Genomic DNA, 14,522 nt, shown 5'->3' with positions numbered 1-14,522 from the left:
TCCAGGCTGCGCACACAGAATTTAAGCCCTCTCAATAACGACCGCCATCGTTTCCTGTTCCAGCTCTTTTTCTTTTCTTTTTTTGGGGACATTTATCGGGATTGCTTGTGTCTGGATCAGTCAGAGTCAGAGTCACACAACTCCCATCAGACGCGGGAGACATGAGCGCTCGTTGCAATATGGATTTTTAAAATAACAGACAGCAACGAGAAACTCGAGCCTGACACCAAAGGTAAGAAATTACACCTTCGCATTCTTTCTTGATTAAATGACTGACGTTTGTTTGGTACTTTTGTAGATACTATTGGCTTCTATCTTACATGCGCAATTTGCAAGTATAACCCAAAGTTCGCGACGGCATCTCTGCATTACGCACAACGTTTGCACAACGTTTCCTCACTTTTATATGAAGCTTTTTAAAAATACGTTTTATAGCCTACTACTTGTTGAAGCACTATTTCATTTGAACTTATTGTAGCAGCTGTCAACTTTGTTGAGAAAAGAGGCGTTGGGGAAAATATCCTACAATCGCAACGTTATTTTTAAGTCGACTGGTGGTTACATTCTGCACTTTGGAAAAGTTTTAACAAGGAGTGAAAAGAAATTTGATTCTGTAGTGGAAGAAAGCATCGTGTCATCGTATTGTGGTCGATGGCATCTTGCGCTGGCAAGTGATGAAGACAAGGGGGCGCTCCAACCTTATCTCCCAAGACACAGCACCAAGTGAGATGGTATTGTGAACTACATTCATGTTAGGCTCTAATGAAATGGAAAGGACGAATTTGTGTAAAAATCCATATTTAGATACCATATACATGTGTAGTTTATATTGACATTGTTTTGATAGTCATTGGGGATACACATCAGTTGGAGCCCTATATCAAAACAGTCAGTCCACCAGGTGGGCCATTCCACTTGACTGAAATGAACTGAACTCTAATATGCTTCACCATTTCACATGATTGCAGTGCATATTTGAGGGAAGAAGACGGCAGTCTTATCTCTCCCCTCTTCAAGGACTCAGAGAGGAGAGTTTGTCTGCCCATCTGAGCCCCAGGGTCACAGTAAGGGGAAACAATTAGCCAAACCGTGAGATAAAATCTCTCTCCCACTCTCTCTCTATAGCCCCAGAGTCTAGGCTGTAGTTTATGTTATGCTGCTGATATTATGGCCATGCTATTTATAAAAAAAGGATGTAGAAAGCCTTGGCTCTCATCTGTTTACAGTTGGCCAAACTGGCAGCTTAGTAACACATAGTGATGCATTACTGTGTTAATACTATTATTATCCCACCACAATAACAAAACGCCAATGAGATCCCATGTAAACAACACTCCTACATCATCATCATCATCACCGGGCATAACTAGTTATATCATAAGCTTACAATAACATAGTGTTGGAAGTGCGATGTCTGTGGTGCTGTCACAACTTCCATGTGGAATGTAAACACATGTTAAAGATGTACAAAGGTCTGCTGCACAGCGCAGAGGGACATCACTGCCACAGAAACAGCAGATGTGAAGTCTGTTTGCACCCCTGACTAATTACTCTCCATGCTAGCGCTTCAAAAACACTGACGTGGACTCTTGCTGTAAGTGCTGGTGGTTTTGTTTTTTTTAATCAGTCTGTGCTTGTCTCATAAAATGTCCCATAAAGTACTTTACAGAATCCAACTGTTATGGATCAGTCTTGTCCAGATGATACCTAAACGTGTGGTATCAGGAGAATTGAACATAAAAATAGATATATACCGGTAGGCCTACTTCTGGAGAGGGCAGACATGCCAGTACTGATGTGCATGGTTGGCACTCTTTCAGTCTCTTTCAAACTATGGAGCACATTTGTATAGCTTCGTTCTTCATATCAGTTTAGGTTGTCATCCATCATACAGGTCATAGTCATACGAGCTGTGTGCTAACTGGACATCATCATGAAAGATCAAAGATGTTTAATCTGTCAATTAGACTCCAAGCCATCCAATGAATCATAGCACCTTCAACACGACTCGCTTTCTTATCTTTTATTGAAGGGCATCCAAGAAAAACACCAGCCATGACGTTTTAATTTGATCTGTGAACAATTTTGGCCATTTAGTGGTCAGTTTTTTTTCTCCCTTTCTTTCCACCGAGCTCTGTAGCTACACATTGACCTTGAGCTACTGAAAATATTCAGTTGCCTTGCTGAAGCCAAACCCAGAAAATATGCAGCTCTGGTCTGGGTGTGGTGAAAAAAGGGGCTGTGTTGGAAAAGCATACAGCTGCGATTTTATGGTGTCATTGATCATGATAGACGGGCAATTACAAGCATGTCACTTGTAATGACATCAATTTCAGCTGCCGTAATTGTTGTGTAATGGTTTATTTCCCAGAATTAATTGTTTGGAAAGGGGGATGGCGGAAATGATACATGAAGTGAATTTGTAGCAGAAAAGAGGTTTGGAGGAGATTGCAAGGTCATAAATACGCCTTTGCTGTGATAAAAACAGATTAGGCCTATTTAATTATTTATATCTGTCCATAGGGCTGCACAATTATCGAGAATAACCGAAAATCGTGATATAATTGTGATCGGGATTTAATCGTGGCAATTTGACTTACCTTGGAGAGCGTCCTTGAAGCCAGAACATATACTACTGACAGGCTAGTGTTTCTTTCCCAAAAACCAATAATCGTAATAATCGTGATTATGTTTTTAATCCAAATAACAGTGATTATAATTTTTTCCATAATTGTGCAGCCCTAGCTGTCCATCAGTTATGTGACCTTTATAGTTCATATGTCATGATATCGCAATGTCAATGTTCTTACTTAGGTTCATGATGCCGATAGCCTATTCTTATTCAGGTACAGCCAATGAGATATCCAGATGTAGGCCTACTGTACCTTGATTCATGTAGTGTAGGCCTAGCCTACGTGTGCTGATTCATGTTCAATACAAAAGCCCTGCATGATTATGTGTGCACCTTGACTGTCTCCAGGGATAGTTTACATGAAATATGCATCGGTCAAGTCACAGCATATATTTTAACATGGCTGTCACATTAATCTTCTGTGTACTGTAAACGCAAAGGGGCTGTTGAGAACATGCTGCCTCAGAGCTGTCATACTCCGGTCCGCCCCGAGGACAGCAAGCTGACACTAGGACGTGATAAATCAGAGGGCCGATGTAGTGAGAGGCGCTAAGCGACGCAGCTCGCTTCCTCACAGCAGATACAGTAAGTGCTTTGACATGTGGGCGAGGGAGTGACGTCCCTTCGAAGAAATGAAAGCATAATAGAACACCCTTCAGGGCTAAGTAGATGGCTATTGTACAGTAAATCTTCACTAAATGGCTTCAGAGGAGCCAGACATGTATTTAAGAAACACTTTAATGCCCCGGCTGAAAATTAACATGTTATGGGTGAAGGACCTCTTCATCTTCTCCCAATGAATCTGTTGGTGTTATTTTCGTGTGTCAACAGCAGGCATGGGACTAAATCACTGAAAATATTTCTCTATGTATGTTACTGTATTCCGCAGTGTATGTAGGCATACCAAACCTCCTTACGGTATTATTTGAAGTTTTGTGTGTATTTGTGTTTGTTTTCAGGGTCTAGTAGTCCATAACACCCTGTCACTGGGAGACAGGATCAGATAGAATAGGATAGCAGCCCTACAGCAGGAATACCGCAGCTATTTTTGCAACCAGCTGCAAAACAACAACTGTAAACAATATCACATTTTTAAATGTATTATTTATGGGTAGACACTTTCTAAAGCATTTCATAACATTCTTATTCCAAGTGGATTCACAGACCTCAAAACAAGAAAGTGAATTTATTGCAGATTTCATGGACCGTAAGAAACAGAAATAGCCTAAAGAATGTGGCTTTCCCGTAGATGTTTGCACTGAATTTGAATAAATTGCAAGCCCAGTACCATGGTCAGCCCATTCTTTTTTGTTTACTGAACGCTGGGAATAAAAACAGCCTGTGTACGAGCCCATCGCCTCCAAAGTCAACAGAATGAAGATGGACAATCATTTTTGTGGTAACAGAGTTTCGTATTTTTGTCTATGCAGTCAACCAAAAAACTGCAACATCGTGATGTTTTGACTGAGTGGGTGCACCCTGCCCAGTATGGTGCACTGTGAGGTAGCCTATCCTCAGGACTGCTGACAGCTTTTACCAGGCCCAGGACAAAATCAGCTGAAACGGCCCCCCTCTCAGTAGCCTACAGTACACAGTACAGTACAGTACAGTACATGTACAGACTCAGAGAGAGAAATGGATCAGTTGTCCTGGGCCCAGGGGCAACTGACCATCTTATGATGATGGCATTCTGTATTCTATTTTTTTTACTTTTGCAATACATCTTTTGGTGTAGGGTTTAATGGTAAACTGAGTTCCCATTGCCAGACCTGGTGCCGTTACGTTTTAAATGGACCCCCCTCTCCCTGGGCACGGGACAACTGACCTTCGGTGCAGCGAAATTACTCAGGCCAAGAGCTCTTTCAGGTTCTTTCTGAGCTCCGCCAGGCTGAGGAATTCCACCCACTTGGTCGGAAAGCAATCAACTTTGAGCATCTCCAACGGTCCTGGGTAGAGGCGTGTTCAAGGCAGTGATGTGGTTTAAGCAGAGAGGTTCTTTTGGGACTAAGACACAGCTCAATCAAGGCTTTTCAATTGGGCACAGCTTAATCGAAAAGCAAAAAATGGTGACCGCCGGCCGAGTCGCGCTGTGTCGAGCTGTAAGCCTACCAGAAAACAGGCAGTGAAATAGAGCTTTATGAGGATTCATGACACAGGCTGGTAATTGCATAAGGCATATTCGGTTTTAGTTTTCTGGATTTAGCTGTAGTACTGTAACTCTGAGCAAGTATATAAGGTCTCTAACTGTATATCTGTCTGTCTGTCTGTCTCTCTCTCTCGCTCTCTTACTTTCTCTCTACCATGAAGTGTTGTTTACATGTTAAAATAATGTTTCCTAAATGTTTCTCTGGTTCACCGGCCTACATTGTTAAAGGCAGCTATGTTTTTTTGCCATTGTTGGCTATAATAGCAACATATATGGAGGAGTGGAGCATCTCTCTTGCATCTCAAAGACTGTGTACAAGGATGACATTTCTATACTTTGAACCTGTGGGGTAACCAACGATGAATACTTGTGGGCACTGCCTTAACTTCTTCAGAATTCCTTTTACAACCATCCACGGTGTCCTCCAAAAGTCTTGTGATGAGGGCGTTCTGGATGCCAGTGGTGCTTTTGGTGTAGGTAGGGTTTAATGGTAAACTGAGCTCCCTTTGCCAGATGGTTCCGTTAAGTTAAATGGTTAACCAAAGGTCAATTTATTGTGGACAACTGGTTTGTGCTCCTAAGACAAAATAGTCATGAATTGTTGTGCCGTAATGTTTTGTCTGAAATGAAACAATGTAACAATGTGTTGTGGATTCCACATATCCAGTATTGTACCACATTGCGGCAAGCATGTAACACTGTCTGTGCTGAGAGCAGTGTCTCCCATGGCCCCATATGTTTGCTCTTTGGGTTGAAGGCTGTTCTGTGTTTTTACTTTTCTATTTGCCATCTTGAATCCAAATCAGTGCTTTGCCATAGGACACAGCTGCAAAACCCTGTCAACATTTCTATGGCCTTCATTGGGTCATACGTTACATTGACTTACACTTAGCTCTTTAAGAGTGTGGTTTGCAGTTATTTTAGTTATTTCTAGTTATGTACCCCCACATTCTTTCAATTGATATGGTAGTTCGAATGTGCAAACCTGCTATTCCCAGGACCAACTCCCACTAACCACTGGTCCGCAGCTGCCCCAATATTTGTCTTCTCCCATATCTCTCATTCGTTCAGAAAAGAAATGTAATATAGCCTATATAACCCATATAGCCTATTGCATGCAAAGCTTCAATGTTTCTCACACCACATGTTACTCAAGTCTAAATGAGCAAAGCTAATCCATTGTCCTCTTGGTGACCAACTCTACAGCCTTGACTGCAGCGTGACTCACAGGCAGCCATCTGCTGAATCAGTCTTCAGACGCAGGAGTGGGAATACAACTAACTCACTGTCTGTTCGTCTGTCTACCGTACCGATTGGATGACTTGCTTCAGCATGTATTTCTCTTATTTCTAATACACCATTGCCCGGAGGCCTGATTCAGTCTCTCTGACTGTGTGAGTGTGCTGTAAAAATGCAGTATTAATTCAACAACACACTGTTAAAATGAGTATATAAGTGTTGAATCAACACTGCTTTTTGCTGTGTATTTGTCTTCTTTCTAATATACCATTGCCTGGGGGCCTGATTTTGGTTCTCTGGCTACGTGAGGAAGGGAGGTGCAGCCCCCACGGTCAGCCCAGCCAGCTGTTAGCAATGTGTTACGCTTGTTCTCCACCGCTGAGAAACCTAAAACTTCATAAGCGCAGGAGAGACAGAGGATCAGGGAATGTCTCTGCTTGTCTGCGAGCTTCACACAGCGGGGCAATCAGAGAAGTCCAGCTCTGACTCAATATGCCAGAAAACCTAATTATAGTTCCCAAAGAGCCCCATTCCTTATTTTTCCAAAGCTCATAATGTAGGTTACAACAACATTACCTTTATTCTCTCTCAGGACAAGAACTGCAAATATGTCATTCATATGATATGCTGAGCTGTCATGTTTAATATTTGAATTTTGACATGTGGTACACCAGATATTGAGAAACAATTGGCTGAAGCCTATTGTTATTCACCCTCTTCTATTCAGTTTGTTTTACTCGTGTAGGCTATTGTGTATTTTTCATTCTCTTGATGTTATTGCATTAAATTTAAAATGAGTTGTGAGGTCTTTCTCAGGAGGACAGTTAACTTTCACCTGATCTCACCTCAGGTGTTAGTCAGATTAACTTGTATTGTATTAAAGGGGAGGAAGTATGAAACCATGTTGGAATTCGGATAACGTTACAATGACAGCAGTATTCACATCACACAAGCCATGTGTTTGTGGTTGAGTAGAGCTCCGTTATGTAGCCTATGTGGGAGTGAGAAAACGTGAAGGCAAGAGTGGGGGGCAAAACAACCCATATCCTTGGTGACTAGCCCAGCCTTCGGCTTACCAGCACTCCTGCAAGGGAGGGTTTAGTTCGTTTGAGTGGAGTTGAGAATTGTTGAGAAAAAGTTCAGGTAGCCTGTAACCGGCAAAGCTGTCTGTTTCGCGACTGTTTTAAAACTGGATTTGCTTTATTGAAACTTCCAAACGCGAAAATGGCTCGGAATACCAGAGACATCTTTGAGGTAACATTGTCATTTCTTTTTGTATTGTGTTACTATGTTATAAAGTATTGTAACAGTGACGCAAAGATGCTTGCAACATTTGTATCATTTGTTGAAATCACTTGACAGAGTTTGGACAATTGTTGCATCGTAGACTGTCCAAAGTAACTTTGGAAAGTGATGCATTGTAGCCTACAGCGTTTAGAGCGAGGAAGCCATATTTGGGCATTCGCCTCTTGTCATGTCGTGGAAAATAAACAACATATGTATCCAGACTAATCTATTGTTGTGGTCGCTGTGTTCTGGTCATCAAACTAAACGGATGTAACAGACATGCCGACTTGAAATGGGTAGAAGACGGTGCGTTTGACAAGAGCGCAAGGATACCCATCTTTCGCAGAACATCTTGATTTGACATGCAGGAGAGAAGTTTGGAAAGTGACATTTAAGTATTGAATGAAAGGGAACAATATGCGCTCTCGTCTCGTAAAGCCTCGAACAGTGTGGCTGACACTTTAGGTAGTAGCCTATCGAATTACACTCCATTAACGGCGCGAAATATCTAATGACATGCAGTGATTAAACTTTGGAAGAGGCAGAGTGTCCAAAAAAATAAACCTCATTTTAACTCAGGCCTTAAATAGTGATTAATGTCATGTATGTGTGGGCTCACGCTATCTCGGTGAAATTTGCAGTCCATTAATTCAGAAGAAGAAGCAGCAGCTGCACGTTTTTTTTCTTGAACTTTCTGAACAGACTGGCCATTGTGCTGATCTAACAATGACCTCTCCTTCTTATTGGCCTGGATTGTCAGCTGAAAGCATGGGAGAGGGAGGCTCAGGGAGGCTTGCTGCTGTGCTCAGGCAAGGCTAATGCTTGCGTAATACAGGGAAAGCTGCATGGGATGGCACTGGGCTAGTGTTTCAGTCCAGACATCCCTAAAGTCATGTAGACTATACAGTATTATGGGAATAACACAAGACAAATAAAAAAAAACTGTTTTGGGTCTCTGCTTCCCAGTTGTTCGAGGGTGCACAGTGTGTTGGAAATTTGACATGACCTGTCATATCTTGGTGGGTTCTTTCCAACCATTTGTTTTTCCACACAGTGTTTCTTCCAACTTCTGAGTAAGCACTCACTCTGGCTATCCCAGAGGAGCATATTTTGAAGTATTGTACATTTTGATCTACTATGTCTTTGGCATCTCTGCTTTTAGGTTGGTGATATGATACCCCAACTGGGAAGATGTATGTGTGTTATTAGTCAGACAGAACCTTCGGGAGGTATTTATGGCTTGAAACCTTCCTAGTCCACCTACTTCCTCTTTGGAAGTCACTGGCACTAACCACTCTTTTTTATTGTGTCCTTACCACAGCAGTGCGCCACATTGTCTTCCAATGTCGGCTGTCCCTGCTCATTTTTTTGTGTGTCCTCTCCACAGAATTCCATGCATGTTTTACGGAGGCTGACAAAACTATGGCTGCAGTCTGTGGCCCGCTGTGAAACTGAAGCCCATTTTTTCAACCCACAGATTTTCCAGAGTGACATACAGAAACACAGGACTATGGTCAGCTAGACAGTAACTCGCTTCCTGTCCCGTTTATCACTGTAGTCTGTAGATAGCAGTTATGTTGAGGTCAGGCAGACAGACAGAAAGACGGACTGGCACACAGGACTGTGGTCAGCAAGACAGGTACTCACTTCCTGTGCTGTCTATCATAGGAGTTATACAGAGGTCAGACAGACAGACAGACAGACAAAGGTATAGGTGTACAGACATAAAGACAGGACTGTGGTCAGGTAGATCCCTACGCTACCCCCTTCCTGTTCCATTTACTACAGTAGTCGCCATAGACATCAGCTATTTTAATGTTAGGTAGTCCGACAGGCAGACAGGTAGATAGACAGAAAGATATGACTGTGGTCAGCTTATTTCCTACCCTGTCAATCACAGTGACTGGCTGCTAGCAGACAGCATCTAGGCTAGACTGACAGACAGACAGACAGACAGACAGACAGACACACACACACACACACACACACACAGGTAGACAGACAGGCAGGCCGGCAGACTAATAAACAGGCAGACAGGTAGATAGACAAGTCGGCAAGCAGACAGAGAGAAAGACTGCTGAACTGCTTGGACTGCTGGTTTCCCCTTTTGTTCTTGCACATGACAGATGACTTCAGATGACTCTGTGCATTGATCTCCAATTTGAAACAGATGAGTTTGAACAGCATTGCGTTATTCTGGGTGACATCATATAAAATAGGAGGGATGGATATCCGCTTCCTGATGGATGGGACCATTGTAGGTAACCACCGATTTCCACCACCAAATGTCTAACGCAAAGGCAGATGATTGATGTTCAGTAAACAGTCGGAAAAATACTCCCAAATCCCTGTTTTGTGTGCTTGCTGAGGCGTTGTTTGACAGACACCATTCAGACGGGGTTGATGCATGGTGTCCTTTGTGTGACACAGAATAAGAGGCACTTTGCGGGGCACAACACGGCTGACCTCCCTTGTGTGCTCTTCTGCTGCTGTGTCAAGCAACATCTACGTGCTCTGTGCAGATGCCTAGCTCAGTGTGAAAGGAGTTCCCCTTCGCTCCTTTAAAGTTACCATGGGCAAAGAGTTTATCGTGTCTCACAGCAAACAAAAATGAAATCTTTTGACCTTCCTTGTGTGCTATTCTGCTGGTGTGTCAAGCCATACCTATGTGGTCTACCAATGCCTCTTTTTCACTGCCGGTTTTCAGGTAGGCCTACTGCTTGACACAACTCGACTCGGCCGCCACTTTTTGCTTTAAGATTGAGCTATGTCATGCCTATTTGAAAAGCGACACGTTGGCGGCCAAGTCACGCTGTGTCAAGCTGTATAGGCCTGTCCAGAAACCCTGCAGTGGAAAAGAGGCACAAGATCCCTGGTTGTAGCCTCATAACACGTACCATTCCACCAGGGGAACCCCTTACAAAACATTGAAAGGCATTACTGTTGTACAGCACTACTACGACATTGCACAGAGTATATAGTAATAGACATAGCAACAGTGCCAAGCAACATCTATATCTCCTGCCAAGATCCCTGGTTGTATAGTCTCATAATGCACATGGTTCCACCAGTGGAACACCTTACTATACATTGAAAAACATTCAGGCCTACTACCGTTTACTACCATCCCGGACGAGCCCCACATTATCCTGAATTTCCCCCTGGGGATCAATAAAGTTACTCTACTCTACTACATAGCAGTAGTAGTAACATTGCATTGTAACGACTTGGCCATTGTCATTCTAGCAACAAGAAACTTATAACAGGGATCCTGTCTTAGTACGTAGTACATTAAAAAAGTAAAATTTGGAAGTATTTCCCTTCCCCTTTTCAAAGAGCCAAAAAGTGACCATTGCTGTATACAGGTTTTCTTTGTTTATAGACACTGTGTTGTGAGGAGGGGCAAGACACTGGCGGTCAACCACGTGAGCTAGTTTTTTGACCGACAGTGGTCTCCAACAATCAGAGATTGGGTTGTGCACAGTCAGGGGAAAACACAAATTTAGAGCCCATCTATAGGAGTGTAATGTCAGGACAAATGTGAAAACAGAGCATCGGAAATACTTACACACAGTATGTCCCTGGTTAGGTAATATAAGGTTAGTTCATGGTAGTGCGTGCATATGAAGGTGCTACTTCAGTGCTACTTCATGTACACTGCACATATACATCTAACATTTAAAGAAGTACTCAACACTGAAAATGTACGTAGAATAAAATACAGCACAATACAATAGAATAGAAAGTCTTTATTGTCATTATACAGAGTACAATGAGATTTGAAGCCTCCATTAAAGATGAGCATTCTTGAGTGTTCTGCTGCTGGTTTGTCAAAGAACACCTACATGTACGTAGTGGGCCCCCAGATGGTAGGATTCAGAAGCCGAGGGCTGAGTCATCCTCAGTCACTCTGTTTTCAGCTTAACCACTTATCCACATTATCCTGAGTCGAGTCAAATTGAAATGATTCCATCTGTGCTTTAAGCTCAGAATGGGGGTGTAGTGGGAAAGTAACTCGGTGAGAGGAGAGGAAAAAAGATCACTGTCACTGCACTATGGAAAGCACTATGGAAAGATGTATCTCGACTTTTTATCTTTTCTGCTATGTTCTCTCTTCTCTTCTCTTCTCTTCTCTTCTCTTCTCTTCTCTTCTCTTCTCTTCTCTTCTCTTCTCTTCTCTTCTCTTCTCTTCTCTTCTCTTCTCTTCCCCTATGTGAGTCTGGAATTCCAAGTGCAGGAGATGCCTACCCCAGCTGTGCTTAGGCTAAGTCACAGACTATCAGGACCGCATTCCAGCGTATGATTTACGTACATTGGGATGGTGTCACGGATTCCCATATTTGTGTCCTATGTAAACTGTAAGCGGGGGGTGTCTGGACTGTTAATGGCGTGTGGTGACTGGGATGGAGAGGTGGAGGTGGAGGTGGAGAGAGAGAGAGAGAGAGAGAGAGAGAGAGAGAGAGAGAGAGAGAGAGAGAGAGAGAGAGAGAGAGAGAGAGAGAGAGGTCTGAGGCTGTCACTGTAGCCTGTTACTGTGTTACTGTGGCGCTGGAGCATAGGTAGTTGGCATGGTGCTCAGTGTAGTGAGAGGAGAGTGTGCAGCTGGCTGCTGAGTGCTGTGTGACAGCCAGCAGCGGCCAAGTGTCTCTGTGTGTGTGTGTGTGTGTGTGTGTGTGTGTGTGTGTGTGTGTGTGTGTGTGTGTGTGTGTGTGTGTGTGTGTGTGTGTGTGTGTTACACATTTGAACCACCAGATTGAGTCTAGGACCAACATTGTGTCATTGATGAAGTGTGTGTGTGCGTTGCACCTTCAAACAACCAGTCTGGGACAAACATTGTGCGATGGATGGTGTGTGTGTGTGTGTGTGTGTGTGTGTGTGTGTGTGTGTGTGTGTGTGTGTGTGTGTGTGTGTGTGTGTGTGTGTGTGTGTGTGTGTGTGTGTGTGTGTATGAGACTGGTTTCACCTTTATGCAAGCATATTCACTCTGGGCCAAACTCTGTGAAAAAATATTGTGTATTTCTGTTTGTGTGCTTGTTTATTTGTTTGTTTGTCCACTAAACAAGTACATCCAGTCTGAGCCAAACACTGTGTCAGTGAGTGTGTGTGTGTGTGTGTGTGTGTGTGTGTGTGTGTGTGTGTGTGTGTGTGTGTGTGTGTGTGTGTGTGTGTGTGTGTGTGTGTGTTTCCGTGGTGCTTTTCACCTCTAAACAAGGACGTCAGGGGCCACGGTGGGGCCAAAATCTGAACCTCAGCTTCTTCGCCAATTTACTCGACAACACAACACAACACAACACAACACAACACAACACAACACAACACAACACAGCACAGCACAGCACCGCACCGCACAACAAAACACAGCACAACACAACACAACACAACACAACAGAAACACAGCACAGCACTGCACAACAAAGCACAGCACAACACAACACAACACAACACAACACAACACACAAGACTGCAGCACAGCACAGCACAGCACAGCACAGCACAACACAGCACAGCACAACACAACACAACACAACACAACACAACACAACACAACACAGCACAGCACAGCACTGCACAACAAAGCACAACACAACACAACACAACACAACACAACACTGCACAACACATCACAGCACAACACAACACAACACTGCACAACACATCACAGCACAACACAACACAACACAACAAAGCACAGCACAACACAACACAACACAACACAACACAACACAACACAACACAACACAACACTGCACAGAACAACACTGCACAACACAACACTGCACAACACAACACTGCATAGAACAACACAACACAACACAACCCCTGCCTCCGGCGCTCTGCTTTCCAGTCACCAGCAGGGCCTAAACAACAACACCACAGTCCCTTTTGTCACCCTCCCGGTGTTCTGTTGAGAGTGGCTAGCCGTCGAGCTGAGCTACCAAGCCATTAGAATGTACTGCTGCAGCACCCCAAGGGGTTAGCTTTTGGGTTTGGGCTTTGTTGACAACCTATTTGTAGCTCATGTTGACGAGGCCGCCCAGGGGTGTAGCAGCAGCAAATTGTGGGCCCTATGTACAATCAGCTCCAATAGACTCCCCCCTGCCATATATCTATATAAAATACATCAGACACTGTGTGGGCCCCCTATATACAGTACACTGGGCCCTGGTGACTCAGTCACACCAACCCTCTGTACGACACCCCTGAGGCAGCCCATCTGAGGGCTATGTTGACAGCCTATGTCGGAAAAGCAGCCCGTCTCGACGGAGCAGCCCGCCTCGACAGAACACTGGCACAGCACGCGGGGCCAGCCGTGTAAAGAAAAGCATTATGGGTACTGAATCCGCAATGAGCCGCTAATTGGGAACAGATGGTGGCTCCAGGTGGATGCTCGAAAAGCCCCGGGGACACGATCTTTCAGTTTGGCCCTCAGAAAACACTTTTTTTCCCCTCAGAGTTTTTGAGTTCATTCTTTCAGTGTCTCACACTCAGCCTAAACATGACATCCTTGGACAATGACGACAGGGAGCTTGTACATGCACCATATGTTCTGTCCAGTCCAGTCCAGTCCAGTGTGTGTGTGTGTGTGTGTGTGTGTGTGTGTGTGTGTGTGTGTGTGTGTGCGTGTGCACGCGCATAATGAATTTTAAGTCTTTATCAGGACCATATGGTATTCAGAAAGGTTACGATTGTGGATGAAGGGGGATTCATAATGCTATGGTAAAGGTGTTGTTTCTCATTCAAAGTGTGTTTGTATGTGTGTGCACTTTCCTACATGCGTGCATTTGTCTGTGTGTGTGTGTGTGTGTGTGCGCACATGCACGTGCGTGTGTGCATGCGTGTTGGGGCGCGTGCATACACGTGCGTGTGCATGTGCGTGCCTTTGTGGGTCTGTAAGCAAAACAGTAAACATCTGGCGCATGGAGGTTTGGATGTTTGCTTCCAAGTTATGCTGCACATGGATGCAAAGGCAGCAGGAGGAGAGAGCAGCAGAGGATCTAAATGGCCCCTTGTGAAAACGTGACCCTGCTCACTCTGAGGTTATGATGTCTGAACACAGTTGAGAATCTGCAGAGCTCTCTCTCTCTCTCTCTCTCTCTCTCTCTCTCTCTCTCTCTCTCTCTCTCTCTCTCTCTCTCTCTCTCTCTCTCTCTCTCTCTCTCTCTCTCTCTCTCTGTCTGGTTTTGTCTGTGTCTCATCCTCTGGCCTTTCTCTTTTACC

At 44.0% G+C, this 14,522-nt stretch overlaps 1 protein-coding gene across 4 annotated transcripts in view; it reads left to right on the top strand.

The window, feature by feature from the left end:
• Positions 1-13: 13 nt before the first annotated feature.
• dennd2b (DENN domain containing 2B) overlaps positions 14-14,522 on the top strand; it is a 107,157-nt gene continuing 92,648 nt past the window's right edge. The window contains exons 1-2 of one of the 4 annotated variants that reach the window (XM_063188490.1): positions 14-232; positions 618-1,594. The gene's annotated coding sequence lies outside the window, so the exon portion shown is untranslated. Of the gene's footprint in view, positions 233-617; positions 1,595-6,971; positions 7,272-14,522 lie in introns of those variants that run through there. The other 3 variants (XM_063188491.1, XM_063188487.1, XM_063188488.1) reach the window with 3 other exon arrangements.

Source organism: Engraulis encrasicolus, chromosome 22 (genome assembly GCF_034702125.1).
Source record: "Engraulis encrasicolus isolate BLACKSEA-1 chromosome 22, IST_EnEncr_1.0, whole genome shotgun sequence".
NCBI classification, from domain to species: domain Eukaryota; kingdom Metazoa; phylum Chordata; class Actinopteri; order Clupeiformes; family Engraulidae; genus Engraulis; species Engraulis encrasicolus.
The sequence above is the reverse complement of the archived record's forward strand: the minus strand, read 5'-3'. Positions and strand labels throughout refer to the sequence as shown.